Source organism: Oncorhynchus mykiss, chromosome 17 (genome assembly GCF_057628025.1).
Source record: "Oncorhynchus mykiss isolate SJ-2025 chromosome 17, ASM5762802v1, whole genome shotgun sequence".
Taxonomy (NCBI): domain Eukaryota; kingdom Metazoa; phylum Chordata; class Actinopteri; order Salmoniformes; family Salmonidae; genus Oncorhynchus; species Oncorhynchus mykiss.
In genome coordinates, this window is record NC_143038.1 from 43,065,021 (window position 1) to 43,083,921 (window position 18,901).

Below are 18,901 nucleotides of genomic sequence, written 5' to 3' on the forward strand. Positions count from 1 at the left end.
GTGGTATTGGTCCACAATTCCAGTTTTGCCCCCACACTGCCTCTAATTCTTGCAAGAAGTAAGGTACCCTTAGCCACGTTATACACTTCCACTAGAGGCAGCGGTGGCAAGGTTGAGTTGAAAAGGTTTTGGGTTTGCGACCCATTGCAGCTGAGCCAGTGGTGCAGATTACCCAAAATGCTTTGCTCTCGATATTGTTTTTTTTACTACTGGAAAAAGGTAACATCTATTGAATAAGTACCCCACCTTGCCATGAATGACATGTCATCAAGAATCCACCAAAGTGGTAGGTAGGGGGCGAACTGCTAGACATTGCAATGTTAAAACACAATGTTACCGTTAAAGGAGAAGCTGTGCAAAACACTGTAAACAGTTTGAGTAGCTGTAATATGTCGTTCTTTCGCAGAGGCGATATCATAGCCTATGAAGTCCATCTGAGGCGTGATTATTGCTGGTTGAAAACTTAACCCAATACCCCGCTTGGGATGACTTGAAACATAGTCAGCCTTGGCAATTTTTGATAGTCTCATGTGAGACTGCTATACATGTGAAAGAGAAGATAGTGACAAGACCAAACATGGGCTGCATCCAGCTCATTTATTATATAACCTTTTTGATGCTTCAGCTGACAGTTGAACATTATCTTGCAACTAGGTAGAAACAGAAAAAAGGTGTCAGTAGTATATGCTGTGTCAGAAGTAGGGTTCGGGAGAATGAACTCAGCAACAGCGGGTTTGGGCCCACAGTTTCAGCTTTGCCCCCACACTGCCTCGAATTGTTGCAAGTAGTATGTTACCCAAAGCCACTTGACCCACTTTGTCTTGCCTCCTCTAGAGGCAGCTATGGCAAGATTTACATGAAAAGGTTTTGGGTTCGTCCCCCATTGCAGCTGAGCCAGCGGTGCTGATTACCCAAAGTGCTTTGCTCTCGATATTGGTTTTGTCCAGGAAAAAAGGGAACATCTATTGAACAAGTACCCCACCTTGCCATTAATTACATGTAATCGAGAATCCACCAGTGTTAGGTAGGGGGCGAACTGCTAGACATACCAATGTAACAAAAAATAATACAGTTTGCCGAGAAGCTGTGCGAGATACTGCAAGCAGTTTGAATAGCAGATTTCTGATATTCTATCGCAGTGGCATTATCATAGCCTATGAGGTCCATCCGAGGAGTGGTTATTGTTGGGTGACAACTTAACCCAAAACTTTACATTGGAACGACATGAAATATAGTCAGAAGTAGTCTTGGGGAGAATAGGTTCAGCAACAGGTGGTATTGGTCCACAATTCCAGTTTTGCCCCCACACTGCCTCTAATTCTTGCAAGAAGTAAGGTACCCTTAGCCACGTTATACACTTCCACTAGAGGCAGCGGTGGCAAGGTTGAGTTGAAAAGGTTTTGGGTTTGCGACCCATTGCAGCTGAGCCAGTGGTGCAGATTACCCAAAATGCTTTGCTCTCGATATTGTTTTTTTTACTACTGGAAAAAGGTAACATCTATTGAATAAGTACCCCACCTTGCCATGAATGACATGTCATCAAGAATCCACCAAAGTGGTAGGTAGGGGGCGAACTGCTGGACATTGCAATGTTAAAACACAATGTTACCGTTAAAGGAGAAGCTGTGCAAAACACTGTAAACAGTTTGAGTAGCTGTAATATATCATTCTTTCGCAGAGGCGATATCATAGCCTATGAAGTCCATCTGAGGCGTGATTATTGCTGGTTGAAAACTTAACCCAATACCCCGCTTGGGATGACTTGAAACATAGTCAGCCTTGGCAATTTTTGATAGTCTCATGTGAGACTGCTATACATGTGAAAGAGAAGATAGTGACAAGACCAAACATGGGCTGCATCCAGCTCATTTATTATATAACCTTTTTGATGCTTCAGCTGACAGTTGAACATTATCTTGCAACTAGGTAGAAACAGAAAAAAGGTGTCAGTAGTATATGCTGTGTCAGAAGTAGGGTTCGGGAGAATGAACTCAGCAACAGCGGGTTTGGGCCCACAGTTTCAGCTTTGCCCCCACACTGCCTCGAATTGTTGCAAGTAGTATGTTACCCAAAGCCACTTGACCCACTTTGTCTTGCCTCCTCTAGAGGCAGCTATGGCAAGATTTACATGAAAAGGTTTTGGGTTCGTCCCCCATTGCAGCTGAGCCAGCGGTGCTGATTACCCAAAGTGCCTTGCTCTCGATATTGGTTTTGTCCAGGAAAAAAGGGAACATCTATTGAACAAGTACCCCACCTTGCCATTAATTACATGTAATCGAGAATCCACCAGTGTTAGGTAGGGGGCGAACTGCTAGACATACCAATGTAACAAAAAATAATACAGTTTGCCGAGAAGCTGTGCGAGATACTGCAAGCAGTTTGAATAGCAGATTTCTGATATTCTATCGCAGTGGCATTATCATAGCCTATGAGGTCCATCCGAGGAGTGGTTATTGTTGGGTGACAACTTAACCCAAAACTTTACATTGGAACGACATGAAATATAGTCAGAAGTAGTCTTGGGGAGAATAGGTTCAGCAACAGGTGGTATTGGTCCACAATTCCAGTTTTGCCCCCACACTGCCTCTAATTCTTGCAAGAAGTAAGGTACCCTTAGCCACGTTATACACTTCCACTAGAGGCAGCGGTGGCAAGGTTGAGTTGAAAAGGTTTTGGGTTTGCGACCCATTGCAGCTGAGCCAGTGGTGCAGATTACCCAAAATGCTTTGCTCTCGATATTGTTTTTTTTACTACTGGAAAAAGGTAACATCTATTGAATAAGTACCCCACCTTGCCATGAATGACATGTCATCAAGAATCCACCAAAGTGGTAGGTAGGGGGCGAACTGCTAGACATTGCAATGTTAAAACACAATGTTACCGTTAAAGGAGAAGCTGTGCAAAACACTGTAAACAGTTTGAGTAGCTGTAATATATCATTCTTTCGCAGAGGCGATATCATAGCCTATGAAGTCCATCTGAGGCGTGATTATTGCTGGTTGAAAACTTAACCCAATACCCCGCTTGGGATGACTTGAAACATAGTCAGCCTTGGCAATTTTTGATAGTCTCATGTGAGACTGCTATACATGTGAAAGAGAAGATAGTGACAAGACCAAACATGGGCTGCATCCAGCTCATTTATTATATAACCTTTTTGATGCTTCAGCTGACAGTTGAACATTATCTTGCAACTAGGTAGAAACAGAAAAAAGTTGTCAGTAGTATATGCTGTGTCAGAAGTAGGGTTCGGGAGAATGAACTCAGCAACAGCGGGTTTGGGCCCACAGTTTCAGCTTTGCCCCCACACTGCCTCGAATTGTTGCAAGTAGTATGTTACCCAAAGCCACTTGACCCACTTTGTCTTGCCTCCTCTAGAGGCAGCTATGGCAAGATTTACATGAAAAGGTTTTGGGTTCGTCCCCCATTGCAGCTGAGCCAGCGGTGCTGATTACCCAAAGTGCTTTGCTCTCGATATTGGTTTTGTCCAGGAAAAAAGGGAACATCTATTGAACAAGTACCCCACCTTGCCATTAATTACATGTAATCGAGAATCCACCAGTGTTAGGTAGGGGGCGAACTGCTAGACATACCAATGTAACAAAAAATAATACAGTTTGCCGAGAAGCTGTGCGAGATACTGCAAGCAGTTTGAATAGCAGATTTCTGATATTCTATCGCAGTGGCATTATCATAGCCTATGAGGTCCATCCGAGGAGTGGTTATTGTTGGGTGACAACTTAACCCAAAACTTTACATTGGAACGACATGAAATATAGTCAGAAGTAGTCTTGGGGAGAATAGGTTCAGCAACAGGTGGTATTGGTCCACAATTCCAGTTTTGCCCCCACACTGCCTCTAATTCTTGCAAGAAGTAAGGTACCCTTAGCCACGTTATACACTTCCACTAGAGGCAGCGGTGGCAAGGTTGAGTTGAAAAGGTTTTGGGTTTGCGACCCATTGCAGCTGAGCCAGTGGTGCAGATTACCCAAAATGCTTTGCTCTCGATATTGTTTTTTTTACTACTGGAAAAAGGTAACATCTATTGAATAAGTACCCCACCTTGCCATGAATGACATGTCATCAAGAATCCACCAAAGTGGTAGGTAGGGGGCGAACTGCTAGACATTGCAATGTTAAAACACAATGTTACCGTTAAAGGAGAAGCTGTGCAAAACACTGTAAACAGTTTGAGTAGCTGTAATATGTCGTTCTTTCGCAGAGGCGATATCATAGCCTATGAAGTCCATCTGAGGCGTGATTATTGCTGGTTGAAAACTTAACCCAATACCCCGCTTGGGATGACTTGAAACATAGTCAGCCTTGGCAATTTTTGATAGTCTCATGTGAGACTGCTATACATGTGAAAGAGAAGATAGTGACAAGACCAAACATGGGCTGCATCCAGCTCATTTATTATATAACCTTTTTGATGCTTCAGCTGACAGTTGAACATTATCTTGCAACTAGGTAGAAACAGAAAAAAGGTGTCAGTAGTATATGCTGTGTCAGAAGTAGGGTTCGGGAGAATGAACTCAGCAACAGCGGGTTTGGGCCCACAGTTTCAGCTTTGCCCCCACACTGCCTCGAATTGTTGCAAGTAGTATGTTACCCAAAGCCACTTGACCCACTTTGTCTTGCCTCCTCTAGAGGCAGCTATGGCAAGATTTACATGAAAAGGTTTTGGGTTCGTCCCCCATTGCAGCTGAGCCAGCGGTGCTGATTACCCAAAGTGCTTTGCTCTCGATATTGGTTTTGTCCAGGAAAAAAGGGAACATCTATTGAACAAGTACCCCACCTTGCCATTAATTACATGTAATCGAGAATCCACCAGTGTTAGGTAGGGGGCGAACTGCTAGACATACCAATGTAACAAAAAATAATACAGTTTGCCGAGAAGCTGTGCGAGATACTGCAAGCAGTTTGAATAGCAGATTTCTGATATTCTATCGCAGTGGCATTATCATAGCCTATGAGGTCCATCCGAGGAGTGGTTATTGTTGGGTGACAACTTAACCCAAAACTTTACATTGGAACGACATGAAATATAGTCAGAAGTAGTCTTGGGGAGAATAGGTTCAGCAACAGGTGGTATTGGTCCACAATTCCAGTTTTGCCCCCACACTGCCTCTAATTCTTGCAAGAAGTAAGGTACCCTTAGCCACGTTATACACTTCCACTAGAGGCAGCGGTGGCAAGGTTGAGTTGAAAAGGTTTTGGGTTTGCGACCCATTGCAGCTGAGCCAGTGGTGCAGATTACCCAAAATGCTTTGCTCTCGATATTGTTTTTTTTACTACTGGAAAAAGGTAACATCTATTGAATAAGTACCCCACCTTGCCATGAATGACATGTCATCAAGAATCCACCAAAGTGGTAGGTAGGGGGCGAACTGCTAGACATTGCAATGTTAAAACACAATGTTACCGTTAAAGGAGAAGCTGTGCAAAACACTGTAAACAGTTTGAGTAGCTGTAATATATCATTCTTTCGCAGAGGCGATATCATAGCCTATGAAGTCCATCTGAGGCGTGATTATTGCTGGTTGAAAACTTAACCCAATACCCCGCTTGGGATGACTTGAAACATAGTCAGCCTTGGCAATTTTTGATAGTCTCATGTGAGACTGCTATACATGTGAAAGAGAAGATAGTGACAAGACCAAACATGGGCTGCATCCAGCTCATTTATTATATAACCTTTTTGATGCTTCAGCTGACAGTTGAACATTATCTTGCAACTAGGTAGAAACAGAAAAAAGGTGTCAGTAGTATATGCTGTGTCAGAAGTAGGGTTCGGGAGAATGAACTCAGCAACAGCGGGTTTGGGCCCACAGTTTCAGCTTTGCCCCCACACTGCCTCGAATTGTTGCAAGTAGTATGTTACCCAAAGCCACTTGACCCACTTTGTCTTGCCTCCTCTAGAGGCAGCTATGGCAAGATTTACATGAAAAGGTTTTGGGTTCGTCCCCCATTGCAGCTGAGCCAGCGGTGCTGATTACCCAAAGTGCTTTGCTCTCGATATTGGTTTTGTCCAGGAAAAAAGGGAACATCTATTGAACAAGTACCCCACCTTGCCATTAATTACATGTAACCGAGAATCCACCAGTGTTAGGTAGGGGGCGAACTGCTAGACATACCAATGTAACAAAAAATAATACAGTTTGCCGAGAAGCTGTGCGAGATACTGCAAGCAGTTTGAATAGCAGATTTCTGATATTCTATCGCAGTGGCATTATCATAGCCTATGAGGTCCATCCGAGGAGTGGTTATTGTTGGGTGACAACTTAACCCAAAACTTTACATTGGAACGACATGAAATATAGTCAGAAGTAGTCTTGGGGAGAATAGGTTCAGCAACAGGTGGTATTGGTCCACAATTCCAGTTTTGCCCCCACACTGCCTCTAATTCTTGCAAGAAGTAAGGTACCCTTAGCCACGTTATACACTTCCACTAGAGGCAGCGGTGGCAAGGTTGAGTTGAAAAGGTTTTGGGTTTGCGACCCATTGCAGCTGAGCCAGTGGTGCAGATTACCCAAAATGCTTTGCTCTCGATATTGTTTTTTTTACTACTGGAAAAAGGTAACATCTATTGAATAAGTACCCCACCTTGCCATGAATGACATGTCATCAAGAATCCACCAAAGTGGTAGGTAGGGGGCGAACTGCTAGACATTGCAATGTTAAAACACAATGTTACCGTTAAAGGAGAAGCTGTGCAAAACACTGTAAACAGTTTGAGTAGCTGTAATATATCATTCTTTCGCAGAGGCGATATCATAGCCTATGAAGTCCATCTGAGGCGTGATTATTGCTGGTTGAAAACTTAACCCAATACCCCGCTTGGGATGACTTGAAACATAGTCAGCCTTGGCAATTTTTGATAGTCTCATGTGAGACTGCTATACATGTGAAAGAGAAGATAGTGACAAGACCAAACATGGGCTGCATCCAGCTCATTTATTATATAACCTTTTTGATGCTTCAGCTGACAGTTGAACATTATCTTGCGACTAGGTAGAAACAGAAAAAAGGTGTCAGTAGTATATGCTGTGTCAGAAGTAGGGTTCGGGAGAATGAACTCAGCAACAGCGGGTTTGGGCCCACAGTTTCAGCTTTGCCCCCACACTGCCTCGAATTGTTGCAAGTAGTATGTTACCCAAAGCCACTTGACCCACTTTGTCTTGCCTCCTCTAGAGGCAGCTATGGCAAGATTTACATGAAAAGGTTTTGGGTTCGTCCCCCATTGCAGCTGAGCCAGCGGTGCTGATTACCCAAAGTGCCTTGCTCTCGATATTGGTTTTGTCCAGGAAAAAAGGGAACATCTATTGAACAAGTACCCCACCTTGCCATTAATTACATGTAATCGAGAATCCACCAGTGTTAGGTAGGGGGCGAACTGCTAGACATACCAATGTAACAAAAAATAATACAGTTTGCCGAGAAGCTGTGCGAGATACTGCAAGCAGTTTGAATAGCAGATTTCTGATATTCTATCGCAGTGGCATTATCATAGCCTATGAGGTCCATCCGAGGAGTGGTTATTGTTGGGTGACAACTTAACCCAAAACTTTACATTGGAACGACATGAAATATAGTCAGAAGTAGTCTTGGGGAGAATAGGTTCAGCAACAGGTGGTATTGGTCCACAATTCCAGTTTTGCCCCCACACTGCCTCTAATTCTTGCAAGAAGTAAGGTACCCTTAGCCACGTTATACACTTCCACTAGAGGCAGCGGTGGCAAGGTTGAGTTGAAAAGGTTTTGGGTTTGCGACCCATTGCAGCTGAGCCAGTGGTGCAGATTACCCAAAATGCTTTGCTCTCGATATTGTTTTTTTTACTACTGGAAAAAGGTAACATCTATTGAATAAGTACCCCACCTTGCCATGAATGACATGTCATCAAGAATCCACCAAAGTGGTAGGTAGGGGGCGAACTGCTAGACATTGCAATGTTAAAACACAATGTTACCGTTAAAGGAGAAGCTGTGCAAAACACTGTAAACAGTTTGAGTAGCTGTAATATATCATTCTTTCGCAGAGGCGATATCATAGCCTATGAAGTCCATCTGAGGCGTGATTATTGCTGGTTGAAAACTTAACCCAATACCCCGCTTGGGATGACTTGAAACATAGTCAGCCTTGGCAATTTTTGATAGTCTCATGTGAGACTGCTATACATGTGAAAGAGAAGATAGTGACAAGACCAAACATGGGCTGCATCCAGCTCATTTATTATATAACCTTTTTGATGCTTCAGCTGACAGTTGAACATTATCTTGCCACTAGGTAGAAACAGAAAAAAAATGTCAGTAGTATATGCTGTGTCAGAAGTAGGGTTCGGGAGAATGAACTCAGCAACAGCGGGTTTGGGCCCACAGTTTCAGCTTTGCCCCCACACTGCCTCGAATTGTTGCAAGTAGTATGTTACCCAAAGCCACTTGACCCACTTTGTCTTGCCTCCTCTAGAGGCAGCTATGGCAAGATTTACATGAAAAGGTTTTGGGTTCGTCCCCCATTGCAGCTGAGCCAGCGGTGCTGATTACCCAAAGTGCCTTGCTCTCGATATTGGTTTTGTCCAGGAAAAAAGGGAACATCTATTGAACAAGTACCCCACCTTGCCATTAATTACATGTAATCGAGAATCCACCAGTGTTAGGTAGGGGGCGAACTGCTAGACATACCAATGTAACAAAAAATAATACAGTTTGCCGAGAAGCTGTGCGAGATACTGCAAGCAGTTTGAATAGCAGATTTCTGATATTCTATCGCAGTGGCATTATCATAGCCTATGAGGTCCATCCGAGGAGTGGTTATTGTTGGGTGACAACTTAACCCAAAACTTTACATTGGAACGACATGAAATATAGTCAGAAGTAGTCTTGGGGAGAATAGGTTCAGCAACAGGTGGTATTGGTCCACAATTCCAGTTTTGCCCCCACACTGCCTCTAATTCTTGCAAGAAGTAAGGTACCCTTAGCCACGTTATACACTTCCACTAGAGGCAGCGGTGGCAAGGTTGAGTTGAAAAGGTTTTGGGTTTGCGACCCATTGCAGCTGAGCCAGTGGTGCAGATTACCCAAAATGCTTTGCTCTCGATATTGTTTTTTTTACTACTGGAAAAAGGTAACATCTATTGAATAAGTACCCCACCTTGCCATGAATGACATGTCATCAAGAATCCACCAAAGTGGTAGGTAGGGGGCGAACTGCTAGACATTGCAATGTTAAAACACAATGTTACCGTTAAAGGAGAAGCTGTGCAAAACACTGTAAACAGTTTGAGTAGCTGCAATATATCATTCTTTCGCAGAGGCGATATCATAGCCTATGAAGTCCATCTGAGGCGTGATTATTGCTGGTTGAAAACTTAACCCAATACCCCGCTTGGGATGACTTGAAACATAGTCAGCCTTGGCAATTTTTGATAGTCTCATGTGAGACTGCTATACATGTGAAAGAGAAGATAGTGACAAGACCAAACATGGGCTGCATCCAGCTCATTTATTATATAACCTTTTTGATGCTTCAGCTGACAGTTGAACATTATCTTGCGACTAGGTAGAAACAGAAAAAAGGTGTCAGTAGTATATGCTGTGTCAGAAGTAGGGTTCGGGAGAATGAACTCAGCAACAGCGGGTTTGGGCCCACAGTTTCAGCTTTGCCCCCACACTGCCTCGAATTGTTGCAAGTAGTATGTTACCCAAAGCCACTTGACCCACTTTGTCTTGCCTCCTCTAGAGGCAGCTATGGCAAGATTTACATGAAAAGGTTTTGGGTTCGTCCCCCATTGCAGCTGAGCCAGCGGTGCTGATTACCCAAAGTGCCTTGCTCTCGATATTGGTTTTGTCCAGGAAAAAAGGGAACATCTATTGAACAAGTACCCCACCTTGCCATTAATTACATGTAATCGAGAATCCACCAGTGTTAGGTAGGGGGCGAACTGCTAGACATACCAATGTAACAAAAAATAATACAGTTTGCCGAGAAGCTGTGCGAGATACTGCAAGCAGTTTGAATAGCAGATTTCTGATATTCTATCGCAGTGGCATTATCATAGCCTATGAGGTCCATCCGAGGAGTGGTTATTGTTGGGTGACAACTTAACCCAAAACTTTACATTGGAACGACATGAAATATAGTCAGAAGTAGTCTTGGGGAGAATAGGTTCAGCAACAGGTGGTATTGGTCCACAATTCCAGTTTTGCCCCCACACTGCCTCTAATTCTTGCAAGAAGTAAGGTACCCTTAGCCACGTTATACACTTCCACTAGAGGCAGCGGTGGCAAGGTTGAGTTGAAAAGGTTTTGGGTTTGCGACCCATTGCAGCTGAGCCAGTGGTGCAGATTACCCAAAATGCTTTGCTCTCGATATTGTTTTTTTTACTACTGGAAAAAGGTAACATCTATTGAATAAGTACCCCACCTTGCCATGAATGACATGTCATCAAGAATCCACCAAAGTGGTAGGTAGGGGGCGAACTGCTAGACATTGCAATGTTAAAACACAATGTTACCGTTAAAGGAGAAGCTGTGCAAAACACTGTAAACAGTTTGAGTAGCTGTAATATATCATTCTTTCGCAGAGGCGATATCATAGCCTATGAAGTCCATCTGAGGCGTGATTATTGCTGGTTGAAAACTTAACCCAATACCCCGCTTGGGATGACTTGAAACATAGTCAGCCTTGGCAATTTTTGATAGTCTCATGTGAGACTGCTATACATGTGAAAGAGAAGATAGTGACAAGACCAAACATGGGCTGCATCCAGCTCATTTATTATATAACCTTTTTGATGCTTCAGCTGACAGTTGAACATTATCTTGCCACTAGGTAGAAACAGAAAAAAAATGTCAGTAGTATATGCTGTGTCAGAAGTAGGGTTCGGGAGAATGAACTCAGCAACAGCGGGTTTGGGCCCACAGTTTCAGCTTTGCCCCCACACTGCCTCGAATTGTTGCAAGTAGTATGTTACCCAAAGCCACTTGACCCACTTTGTCTTGCCTCCTCTAGAGGCAGCTATGGCAAGATTTACATGAAAAGGTTTTGGGTTCGTCCCCCATTGCAGCTGAGCCAGCGGTGCTGATTACCCAAAGTGCCTTGCTCTCGATATTGGTTTTGTCCAGGAAAAAAGGGAACATCTATTGAACAAGTACCCCACCTTGCCATTAATTACATGTAATCGAGAATCCACCAGTGTTAGGTAGGGGGCGAACTGCTAGACATACCAATGTAACAAAAAATAATACAGTTTGCCGAGAAGCTGTGCGAGATACTGCAAGCAGTTTGAATAGCAGATTTCTGATATTCTATCGCAGTGGCATTATCATAGCCTATGAGGTCCATCCGAGGAGTGGTTATTGTTGGGTGACAACTTAACCCAAAACTTTACATTGGAACGACATGAAATATAGTCAGAAGTAGTCTTGGGGAGAATAGGTTCAGCAACAGGTGGTATTGGTCCACAATTCCAGTTTTGCCCCCACACTGCCTCTAATTCTTGCAAGAAGTAAGGTACCCTTAGCCACGTTATACACTTCCACTAGAGGCAGCGGTGGCAAGGTTGAGTTGAAAAGGTTTTGGGTTTGCGACCCATTGCAGCTGAGCCAGTGGTGCAGATTACCCAAAATGCTTTGCTCTCGATATTGTTTTTTTTACTACTGGAAAAAGGTAACATCTATTGAATAAGTACCCCACCTTGCCATGAATGACATGTCATCAAGAATCCACCAAAGTGGTAGGTAGGGGGCGAACTGCTAGACATTGCAATGTTAAAACACAATGTTACCGTTAAAGGAGAAGCTGTGCAAAACACTGTAAACAGTTTGAGTAGCTGTAATATATCAGTCTTTCGCAGAGGCGATATCATAGCCTATGAAGTCCATCTGAGGCGTGATTATTGCTGGTTGAAAACTTAACCCAATACCCCGCTTGGGATGACTTGAAACATAGTCAGCCTTGGCAATTTTTGATAGTCTCATGTGAGACTGCTATACATGTGAAAGAGAAGATAGTGACAAGACTAAACATGGGCTGCATCCAGCTCATTTATTATATAACCTTTTTGATGCTTCAGCTGACAGTTGAACATTATCTTGCAACTAGGTAGAAACAGAAAAAAGGTGTCAGTAGTATATGCTGTGTCAGAAGTAGGGTTCGGGAGAATGAACTCAGCAACAGCGGGTTTGGGCCCACAGTTTCAGCTTTGCCCCCACACTGCCTCGAATTGTTGCAAGTAGTATGTTACCCAAAGCCACTTGACCCACTTTGTCTTGCCTCCTCTAGAGGCAGCTATGGCAAGATTTACATGAAAAGGTTTTGGGTTCGTCCCCCATTGCAGCTGAGCCAGCGGTGCTGATTACCCAAAGTGCTTTGCTCTCGATATTGGTTTTGTCCAGGAAAAAAGGGAACATCTATTGAACAAGTACCCCACCTTGCCATTAATTACATGTAATCGAGAATCCACCAGTGTTAGGTAGGGGGCGAACTGCTAGACATACCAATGTAACAAAAAATAATACAGTTTGCCGAGAAGCTGTGCGAGATACTGCAAGCAGTTTGAATAGCAGATTTCTGATATTCTATCGCAGTGGCATTATCATAGCCTATGAGGTCCATCCGAGGAGTGGTTATTGTTGGGTGACAACTTAACCCAAAACTTTACATTGGAACGACATGAAATATAGTCAGAAGTAGTCTTGGGGAGAATAGGTTCAGCAACAGGTGGTATTGGTCCACAATTCCAGTTTTGCCCCCACACTGCCTCTAATTCTTGCAAGAAGTAAGGTACCCTTAGCCACGTTATACACTTCCACTAGAGGCAGCGGTGGCAAGGTTGAGTTGAAAAGGTTTTGGGTTTGCGACCCATTGCAGCTGAGCCAGTGGTGCAGATTACCCAAAATGCTTTGCTCTCGATATTGTTTTTTTTACTACTGGAAAAAGGTAACATCTATTGAATAAGTACCCCACCTTGCCATGAATGACATGCCATCAAGAATCCACCAAAGTGGTAGGTAGGGGGCGAACTGCTAGACATTGCAATGTTAAAACACAATGTTACCGTTAAAGGAGAAGCTGTGCAAAACACTGTAAACAGTTTGAGTAGCTGTAATATATCATTCTTTCGCAGAGGCGATATCATAGCCTATGAAGTCCATCTGAGGCGTGATTATTGCTGGTTGAAAACTTAACCCAATACCCCGCTTGGGATGACTTGAAATATAGTCAGCCTTGGCAATTTTTGATAGTCTCATGTGAGACTGCTATACATGTGAAAGAGAAGATAGTGACAAGACCAAACATGGGCTGCATCCAGCTCATTTATTATATAACCTTTTTGATGCTTCAGCTGACAGTTGAACATTATCTTGCAACTAGGTAGAAACAGAAAAAAGGTGTCAGTAGTATATGCTGTGTCAGAAGTAGGGTTCGGGAGAATGAACTCAGCAACAGCGGGTTTGGGCCCACAGTTTCAGCTTTGCCCCCACACTGCCTCGAATTGTTGCAAGTAGTATGTTACCCAAAGCCACTTGACCCACTTTGTCTTGCCTCCTCTAGAGGCAGCTATGGCAAGATTTACATGAAAAGGTTTTGGGTTCGTCCCCCATTGCAGCTGAGCCAGCGGTGCTGATTACCCAAAGTGCTTTGCTCTCGATATTGGTTTTGTCCAGGAAAAAAGGGAACATCTATTGAACAAGTACCCCACCTTGCCATTAATTACATGTAATCGAGAATCCACCAGTGTTAGGTAGGGGGCGAACTGCTAGACATACCAATGTAACAAAAAATAATACAGTTTGCCGAGAAGCTGTGCGAGATACTGCAAGCAGTTTGAATAGCAGATTTCTGATATTCTATCGCAGTGGCATTATCATAGCCTATGAGGTCCATCCGAGGAGTGGTTATTGTTGGGTGACAACTTAACCCAAAACTTTACATTGGAACGACATGAAATATAGTCAGAAGTAGTCTTGGGGAGAATAGGTTCAGCAACAGGTGGTATTGGTCCACAATTCCAGTTTTGCCCCCCACACTGCCTCTAATTCTTGCAAGAAGTAAGGTACCCTTAGCCACGTTATACACTTCCACTAGAGGCAGCGGTGGCAAGGTTGAGTTGAAAAGGTTTTGGGTTTGCGACCCATTGCAGCTGAGCCAGTGGTGCAGATTACCCAAAATGCTTTGCTCTCGATATTGTTTTTTTTACTACTGGAAAAAGGTAACATCTATTGAATAAGTACCCCACCTTGCCATGAATGACATGTCATCAAGAATCCACCAAAGCGGTAGGTAGGGGGCGAACTGCTAGACATTGCAATGTTAAAACACAATGTTACCGTTAAAGGAGAAGCTGTGCAAAACACTGTAAACAGTTTGAGTAGCTGTAATATATCATTCTTTCGCAGAGGCGATATCATAGCCTATGAAGTCCATCTGAGGCGTGATTATTGCTGGTTGAAAACTTAACCCAATACCCCGCTTGGGATGACTTGAAATATAGTCAGCCTTGGCAATTTTTGATAGTCTCATGTGAGACTGCTATACATGTGAAAGAGAAGATAGTGACAAGACCAAACATGGGCTGCATCCAGCTCATTTATTATATAACCTTTTTGATGCTTCAGCTGACAGTTGAACATTATCTTGCAACTAGGTAGAAACAGAAAAAAGGTGTCAGTAGTATATGCTGTGTCAGAAGTAGGGTTCGGGAGAATGAACTCAGCAACAGCGGGTTTGGGCCCACAGTTTCAGCTTTGCCCCCACACTGCCTCGAATTGTTGCAAGTAGTATGTTACCCAAAGCCACTTGACCCACTTTGTCTTGCCTCCTCTAGAGGCAGCTATGGCAAGATTTACATGAAAAGGTTTTGGGTTCGTCCCCCATTGCAGCTGAGCCAGCGGTGCTGATTACCCAAAGTGCTTTGCTCTCGATATTGGTTTTGTCCAGGAAAAAAGGGAACATCTATTGAACAAGTACCCCACCTTGCCATTAATTACATGTAATCGAGAATCCACCAGTGTTAGGTAGGGGGCGAACTGCTAGACATACCAATGTAACAAAAAATAATACAGTTTGCCGAGAAGCTGTGCGAGATACTGCAAGCAGTTTGAATAGCAGATTTCTGATATTCTATCGCAGTGGCATTATCATAGCCTATGAGGTCCATCCGAGGAGTGGTTATTGTTGGGTGACAACTTAACCCAAAACTTTACATTGGAACGACATGAAATATAGTCAGAAGTAGTCTTGGGGAGAATAGGTTCAGCAACAGGTGGTATTGGTCCACAATTCCAGTTTTGCCCCCCACACTGCCTCTAATTCTTGCAAGAAGTAAGGTACCCTTAGCCACGTTATACACTTCCACTAGAGGCAGCGGTGGCAAGGTTGAGTTGAAAAGGTTTTGGGTTTGCGACCCATTGCAGCTGAGCCAGTGGTGCAGATTACCCAAAATGCTTTGCTCTCGATATTGTTTTTTTTACTACTGGAAAAAGGTAACATCTATTGAATAAGTACCCCACCTTGCCATGAATGACATGTCATCAAGAATCCACCAAAGTGGTAGGTAGGGGGCGAACTGCTAGACATTGCAATGTTAAAACACAATGTTACCGTTAAAGGAGAAGCTGTGCAAAACACTGTAAACAGTTTGAGTAGCTGTAATATATCATTCTTTCGCAGAGGCGATATCATAGCCTATGAAGTCCATCTGAGGCGTGATTATTGCTGGTTGAAAACTTAACCCAATACCCCGCTTGGGATGACTTGAAATATAGTCAGCCTTGGCAATTTTTGATAGTCTCATGTGAGACTGCTATACATGTGAAAGAGAAGATAGTGACAAGACCAAACATGGGCTGCATCCAGCTCATTTATTATATAACCTTTTTGATGCTTCAGCTGACAGTTGAACATTATCTTGCAACTAGGTAGAAACAGAAAAAAGGTGTCAGTAGTATATGCTGTGTCAGAAGTAGGGTTCGGGAGAATGAACTCAGCAACAGCGGGTTTGGGCCCACAGTTTCAGCTTTGCCCCCACACTGCCTCGAATTGTTGCAAGTAGTATGTTACCCAAAGCCACTTGACCCACTTTGTCTTGCCTCCTCTAGAGGCAGCTATGGCAAGATTTACATGAAAAGGTTTTGGGTTTGTCCCCCATTGCAGCTGAGCCAGCGGTGCTGATTACCCAAAGTGCTTTGCTCTCGATATTGGTTTTGTCCAGGAAAAAAGGGAACATCTATTGAACAAGTACCCCACCTTGCCATTAATTACATGTAATCGAGAATCCACCAGTGTTAGGTAGGGGGCGAACTGCTAGACATACCAATGTAACAAAAAATAATACAGTTTGCCGAGAAGCTGTGCGAGATACTGCAAGCAGTTTGAATAGCAGATTTCTGATATTCTATCGCAGTGACATTATCATAGCCTATGAGGTCCATCCGAGGAGTGGTTATTGTTGGGTGACAACTTAACCCAAAACTTTACATTGGAACGACATGAAATATAGTCAGAAGTAGTCTTGGGGAGAATAGGTTCAGCAACAGGTGGTATTGGTCCACAATTCCAGTTTTGCCCCCACACTGCCTCTAATTCTTGCAAGAAGTAAGGTACCCTTAGCCACGTTATACACTTCCACTAGAGGCAGCGGTGGCAAGGTTGAGTTGAAAAGGTTTTGGGTTTGCGACCCATTGCAGCTGAGCCAGTGGTGCAGATTACCCAAAATGCTTTGCTCTCGATATTGTTTTTTTTACTACTGGAAAAAGGTAACATCTATTGAATAAGTACCCCACCTTGCCATGAATGACATGCCATCAAGAATCCACCAAAGTGGTAGGTAGGGGGCGAACTGCTAGACATTGCAATGTTAAAACACAATGTTACCGTTAAAGGAGAAGCTGTGCAAAACACTGTAAACAGTTTGAGTAGCTGTAATATATCATTCTTTCGCAGAGGCGATATCATAGCCTATGAAGTCCATCTGAGGCGTGATTATTGCTGGTTGAAAACTTAACCCAATACCCCGCTTGGGATGACTTGAAATATAGTCAGCCTTGGCAATTTTTGATAGTCTCATGTGAGACTGCTATACATGTGAAAGAGAAGATAGTGACAAGACCAAACATGGGCTGCATCCAGCTCATTTATTATATAACCTTTTTGATGCTTCAGCTGACAGTTGAACATTATCTTGCAACTAGGTAGAAACAGAAAAAAGGTGTCAGTAGTATATGCTGTGTCAGAAGTAGGGTTCGGGAGAATGAACTCAGCAACAGCGGGTTTGGGCCCACAGTTTCAGCTTTGCCCCCACACTGCCTCGAATTGTTGCAAGTAGTATGTTACCCAAAGCCACTTGACCCACTTTGTCTTGCCTCCTCTAGAGGCAGCTATGGCAAGATTTACATGAAAAGGTTTTGGGTTCGTCCCCCATTGCAGCTGAGCCAGCGGTGCTGATTACCCAAAGTGCTTTGCTCTCGATATTGGTTTTGTCCAGGAAAAAAGGGAACATCTATTGAACAAGTACCCCACCTTGCCATTAATTACATGTAATCGAGAATCCACCAGTGTTAGGTAGGGGGCGAACTGCTAGACATACCAATGTAACAAAAAATAATACAGTTTGCCGAGAAGCTGTGCGAGATACTGCAAGCAGTTTGAATAGCAGATTTCTGATATTCTATCGCAGTGGCATTATCATAGCCTATGAGGTCCATCCGAGGAGTGGTTATTGTTGGGTGACAACTTAACCCAAAACTTTACATTGGAACGACATGAAATATAGTCAGAAGTAGTCTTGGGGAGAATAGGTTCAGCAACAGGTGGTATTGGTCCACAATTCCAGTTTTGCCCCCACACTGCCTCTAATTCTTGCAAGAAGTAAGGTACCCTTAGCCACGTTATACACTTCCACTAGAGGCAGCGGTGGCAAGGTTGAGTTGAAAAGGTTTTGGGTTTGCGACCCATTGCAGCTGAGCCAGTGGTGCAGATTACCCAAAATGCTTTGCTCTCGATATTGTTTTTTTTACTACTGGAAAAAGGTAACATCTATTGAATAAGTACCCCACCTTGCCATGAATGACATGTCATCAAGAATCCACCAAAGTGGTAGGTAGGGGGCGAACTGCTAGACATTGCAATGTTAAAACACAATGTTACCGTTAAAGGAGAAGCTGTGCAAAACACTGTAAACAGTTTGAGTAGCTGTAATATATCATTCTTTCGCAGAGGCGATATCATAGCCTATGAAGTCCATCTGAGGCGTGATTATTGCTGGTTGAAAACTTAACCCAATACCCCGCTTGGGATGACTTGAAATATAGTCAGCCTTGGCAATTTTTGATAGTCTCATGTGAGACTGCTATACATGTGAAAGAGAAGATAGTGACAAGACCAAACATGGGCTGCATCCAGCTCATTTATTATATAACCTTTTTGATGCTTCAGCTGACAGTTGAACATTATCTTGCAACTAGGTAGAAACAGAAAAAAGGTGTCAGTAGTATATGCTGTGTCAGAAGTAGGGTTCGGGAGAATGAACTCAGCAACAGCGGGTTTGGGCCCACAGTTTCAGCTTTGCCCCCACACTGCCTCGAATTGTTGCAAGTAGTATGTTACCCAAAGCCACTTGACCCACTTTGTCTTGCCTCCTCTAGAGGCAGCTATGGCAAGATTTACATGAAAAGGTTTTGGGTTCGTCCCCCATTGCAGCTGAGCCAGCGGTGCTGATTACCCAAAGTGCTTTGCTCTCGATATTGGTTTTGTCCAGGAAAAAAGGGAACATCTATTGAACAAGTACCCCACCTTGCCATTAATTACATGTAATCGAGAATCCACCAGTGTTAGGTAGGGGGCGAACTGCTAGACATACCAATGTAACAAAAAATAATACAGTTTGCCGAGAAGCTGTGCG

The 18,901-nt window shown here is 43.5% G+C and overlaps 15 non-coding genes and 13 pseudogenes across 15 annotated transcripts; all 28 read left to right on the top strand.

The window, feature by feature from the left end:
- The first annotated feature begins 394 nt into the window (after positions 1-394).
- On the top strand, positions 395-536 carry LOC118960984 (U4 spliceosomal RNA). The gene has a single exon (XR_005048852.2). It is a non-coding gene; the product is annotated as a U4 spliceosomal RNA (small nuclear RNA).
- Positions 537-1,127: 591 nt separating this feature from the next.
- On the top strand, positions 1,128-1,249 carry LOC149975966 (U4 spliceosomal RNA; annotated as a pseudogene).
- Positions 1,250-1,666: 417 nt separating this feature from the next.
- LOC118955889 (U4 spliceosomal RNA) lies at positions 1,667-1,808 on the top strand. Its single transcript, XR_005045668.1, has one exon. It is a non-coding gene; the product is annotated as a U4 spliceosomal RNA (small nuclear RNA).
- A 591-nt stretch (positions 1,809-2,399) lies between these two features.
- Positions 2,400-2,521, top strand: LOC149975967 (U4 spliceosomal RNA; annotated as a pseudogene).
- Positions 2,522-2,938: 417 nt separating this feature from the next.
- LOC118955872 (U4 spliceosomal RNA) lies at positions 2,939-3,080 on the top strand. Its single transcript, XR_005045653.2, has one exon. It is a non-coding gene; the product is annotated as a U4 spliceosomal RNA (small nuclear RNA).
- A 591-nt stretch (positions 3,081-3,671) lies between these two features.
- Positions 3,672-3,793, top strand: LOC149975968 (U4 spliceosomal RNA; annotated as a pseudogene).
- A 417-nt stretch (positions 3,794-4,210) lies between these two features.
- On the top strand, positions 4,211-4,352 carry LOC118955890 (U4 spliceosomal RNA). Its single transcript, XR_005045669.2, has one exon. It is a non-coding gene; the product is annotated as a U4 spliceosomal RNA (small nuclear RNA).
- Positions 4,353-4,943: 591 nt separating this feature from the next.
- On the top strand, positions 4,944-5,065 carry LOC149975969 (U4 spliceosomal RNA; annotated as a pseudogene).
- A 417-nt stretch (positions 5,066-5,482) lies between these two features.
- LOC118955891 (U4 spliceosomal RNA) lies at positions 5,483-5,624 on the top strand. The gene has a single exon (XR_005045670.1). It is a non-coding gene; the product is annotated as a U4 spliceosomal RNA (small nuclear RNA).
- A 591-nt stretch (positions 5,625-6,215) lies between these two features.
- On the top strand, positions 6,216-6,337 carry LOC149975970 (U4 spliceosomal RNA; annotated as a pseudogene).
- A 417-nt stretch (positions 6,338-6,754) lies between these two features.
- On the top strand, positions 6,755-6,896 carry LOC118955892 (U4 spliceosomal RNA). Its single transcript, XR_005045671.1, has one exon. It is a non-coding gene; the product is annotated as a U4 spliceosomal RNA (small nuclear RNA).
- A 591-nt stretch (positions 6,897-7,487) lies between these two features.
- LOC149975971 (U4 spliceosomal RNA) lies at positions 7,488-7,609 on the top strand (annotated as a pseudogene).
- A 417-nt stretch (positions 7,610-8,026) lies between these two features.
- Positions 8,027-8,168, top strand: LOC118955882 (U4 spliceosomal RNA). The gene has a single exon (XR_005045663.2). It is a non-coding gene; the product is annotated as a U4 spliceosomal RNA (small nuclear RNA).
- A 591-nt stretch (positions 8,169-8,759) lies between these two features.
- Positions 8,760-8,881, top strand: LOC149975972 (U4 spliceosomal RNA; annotated as a pseudogene).
- Positions 8,882-9,298: 417 nt separating this feature from the next.
- On the top strand, positions 9,299-9,440 carry LOC118955893 (U4 spliceosomal RNA). The gene has a single exon (XR_005045672.2). It is a non-coding gene; the product is annotated as a U4 spliceosomal RNA (small nuclear RNA).
- Positions 9,441-10,031: 591 nt separating this feature from the next.
- On the top strand, positions 10,032-10,153 carry LOC149975973 (U4 spliceosomal RNA; annotated as a pseudogene).
- A 417-nt stretch (positions 10,154-10,570) lies between these two features.
- On the top strand, positions 10,571-10,712 carry LOC118961008 (U4 spliceosomal RNA). Its single transcript, XR_005048876.2, has one exon. It is a non-coding gene; the product is annotated as a U4 spliceosomal RNA (small nuclear RNA).
- A 591-nt stretch (positions 10,713-11,303) lies between these two features.
- LOC149975974 (U4 spliceosomal RNA) lies at positions 11,304-11,425 on the top strand (annotated as a pseudogene).
- Positions 11,426-11,842: 417 nt separating this feature from the next.
- LOC118960992 (U4 spliceosomal RNA) lies at positions 11,843-11,984 on the top strand. Its single transcript, XR_005048860.2, has one exon. It is a non-coding gene; the product is annotated as a U4 spliceosomal RNA (small nuclear RNA).
- A 591-nt stretch (positions 11,985-12,575) lies between these two features.
- On the top strand, positions 12,576-12,697 carry LOC149975975 (U4 spliceosomal RNA; annotated as a pseudogene).
- Positions 12,698-13,114: 417 nt separating this feature from the next.
- Positions 13,115-13,256, top strand: LOC118960990 (U4 spliceosomal RNA). The gene has a single exon (XR_005048858.1). It is a non-coding gene; the product is annotated as a U4 spliceosomal RNA (small nuclear RNA).
- Positions 13,257-13,847: 591 nt separating this feature from the next.
- LOC149975976 (U4 spliceosomal RNA) lies at positions 13,848-13,969 on the top strand (annotated as a pseudogene).
- A 418-nt stretch (positions 13,970-14,387) lies between these two features.
- Positions 14,388-14,529, top strand: LOC118960989 (U4 spliceosomal RNA). The gene has a single exon (XR_005048857.1). It is a non-coding gene; the product is annotated as a U4 spliceosomal RNA (small nuclear RNA).
- A 591-nt stretch (positions 14,530-15,120) lies between these two features.
- LOC149975977 (U4 spliceosomal RNA) lies at positions 15,121-15,242 on the top strand (annotated as a pseudogene).
- Positions 15,243-15,660: 418 nt separating this feature from the next.
- On the top strand, positions 15,661-15,802 carry LOC118960980 (U4 spliceosomal RNA). Its single transcript, XR_005048848.2, has one exon. It is a non-coding gene; the product is annotated as a U4 spliceosomal RNA (small nuclear RNA).
- A 1,130-nt stretch (positions 15,803-16,932) lies between these two features.
- Positions 16,933-17,074, top strand: LOC118960988 (U4 spliceosomal RNA). The gene has a single exon (XR_005048856.1). It is a non-coding gene; the product is annotated as a U4 spliceosomal RNA (small nuclear RNA).
- A 591-nt stretch (positions 17,075-17,665) lies between these two features.
- Positions 17,666-17,787, top strand: LOC149975978 (U4 spliceosomal RNA; annotated as a pseudogene).
- Positions 17,788-18,204: 417 nt separating this feature from the next.
- On the top strand, positions 18,205-18,346 carry LOC118960987 (U4 spliceosomal RNA). Its single transcript, XR_005048855.1, has one exon. It is a non-coding gene; the product is annotated as a U4 spliceosomal RNA (small nuclear RNA).
- Positions 18,347-18,901: the final 555 nt, after the last annotated feature.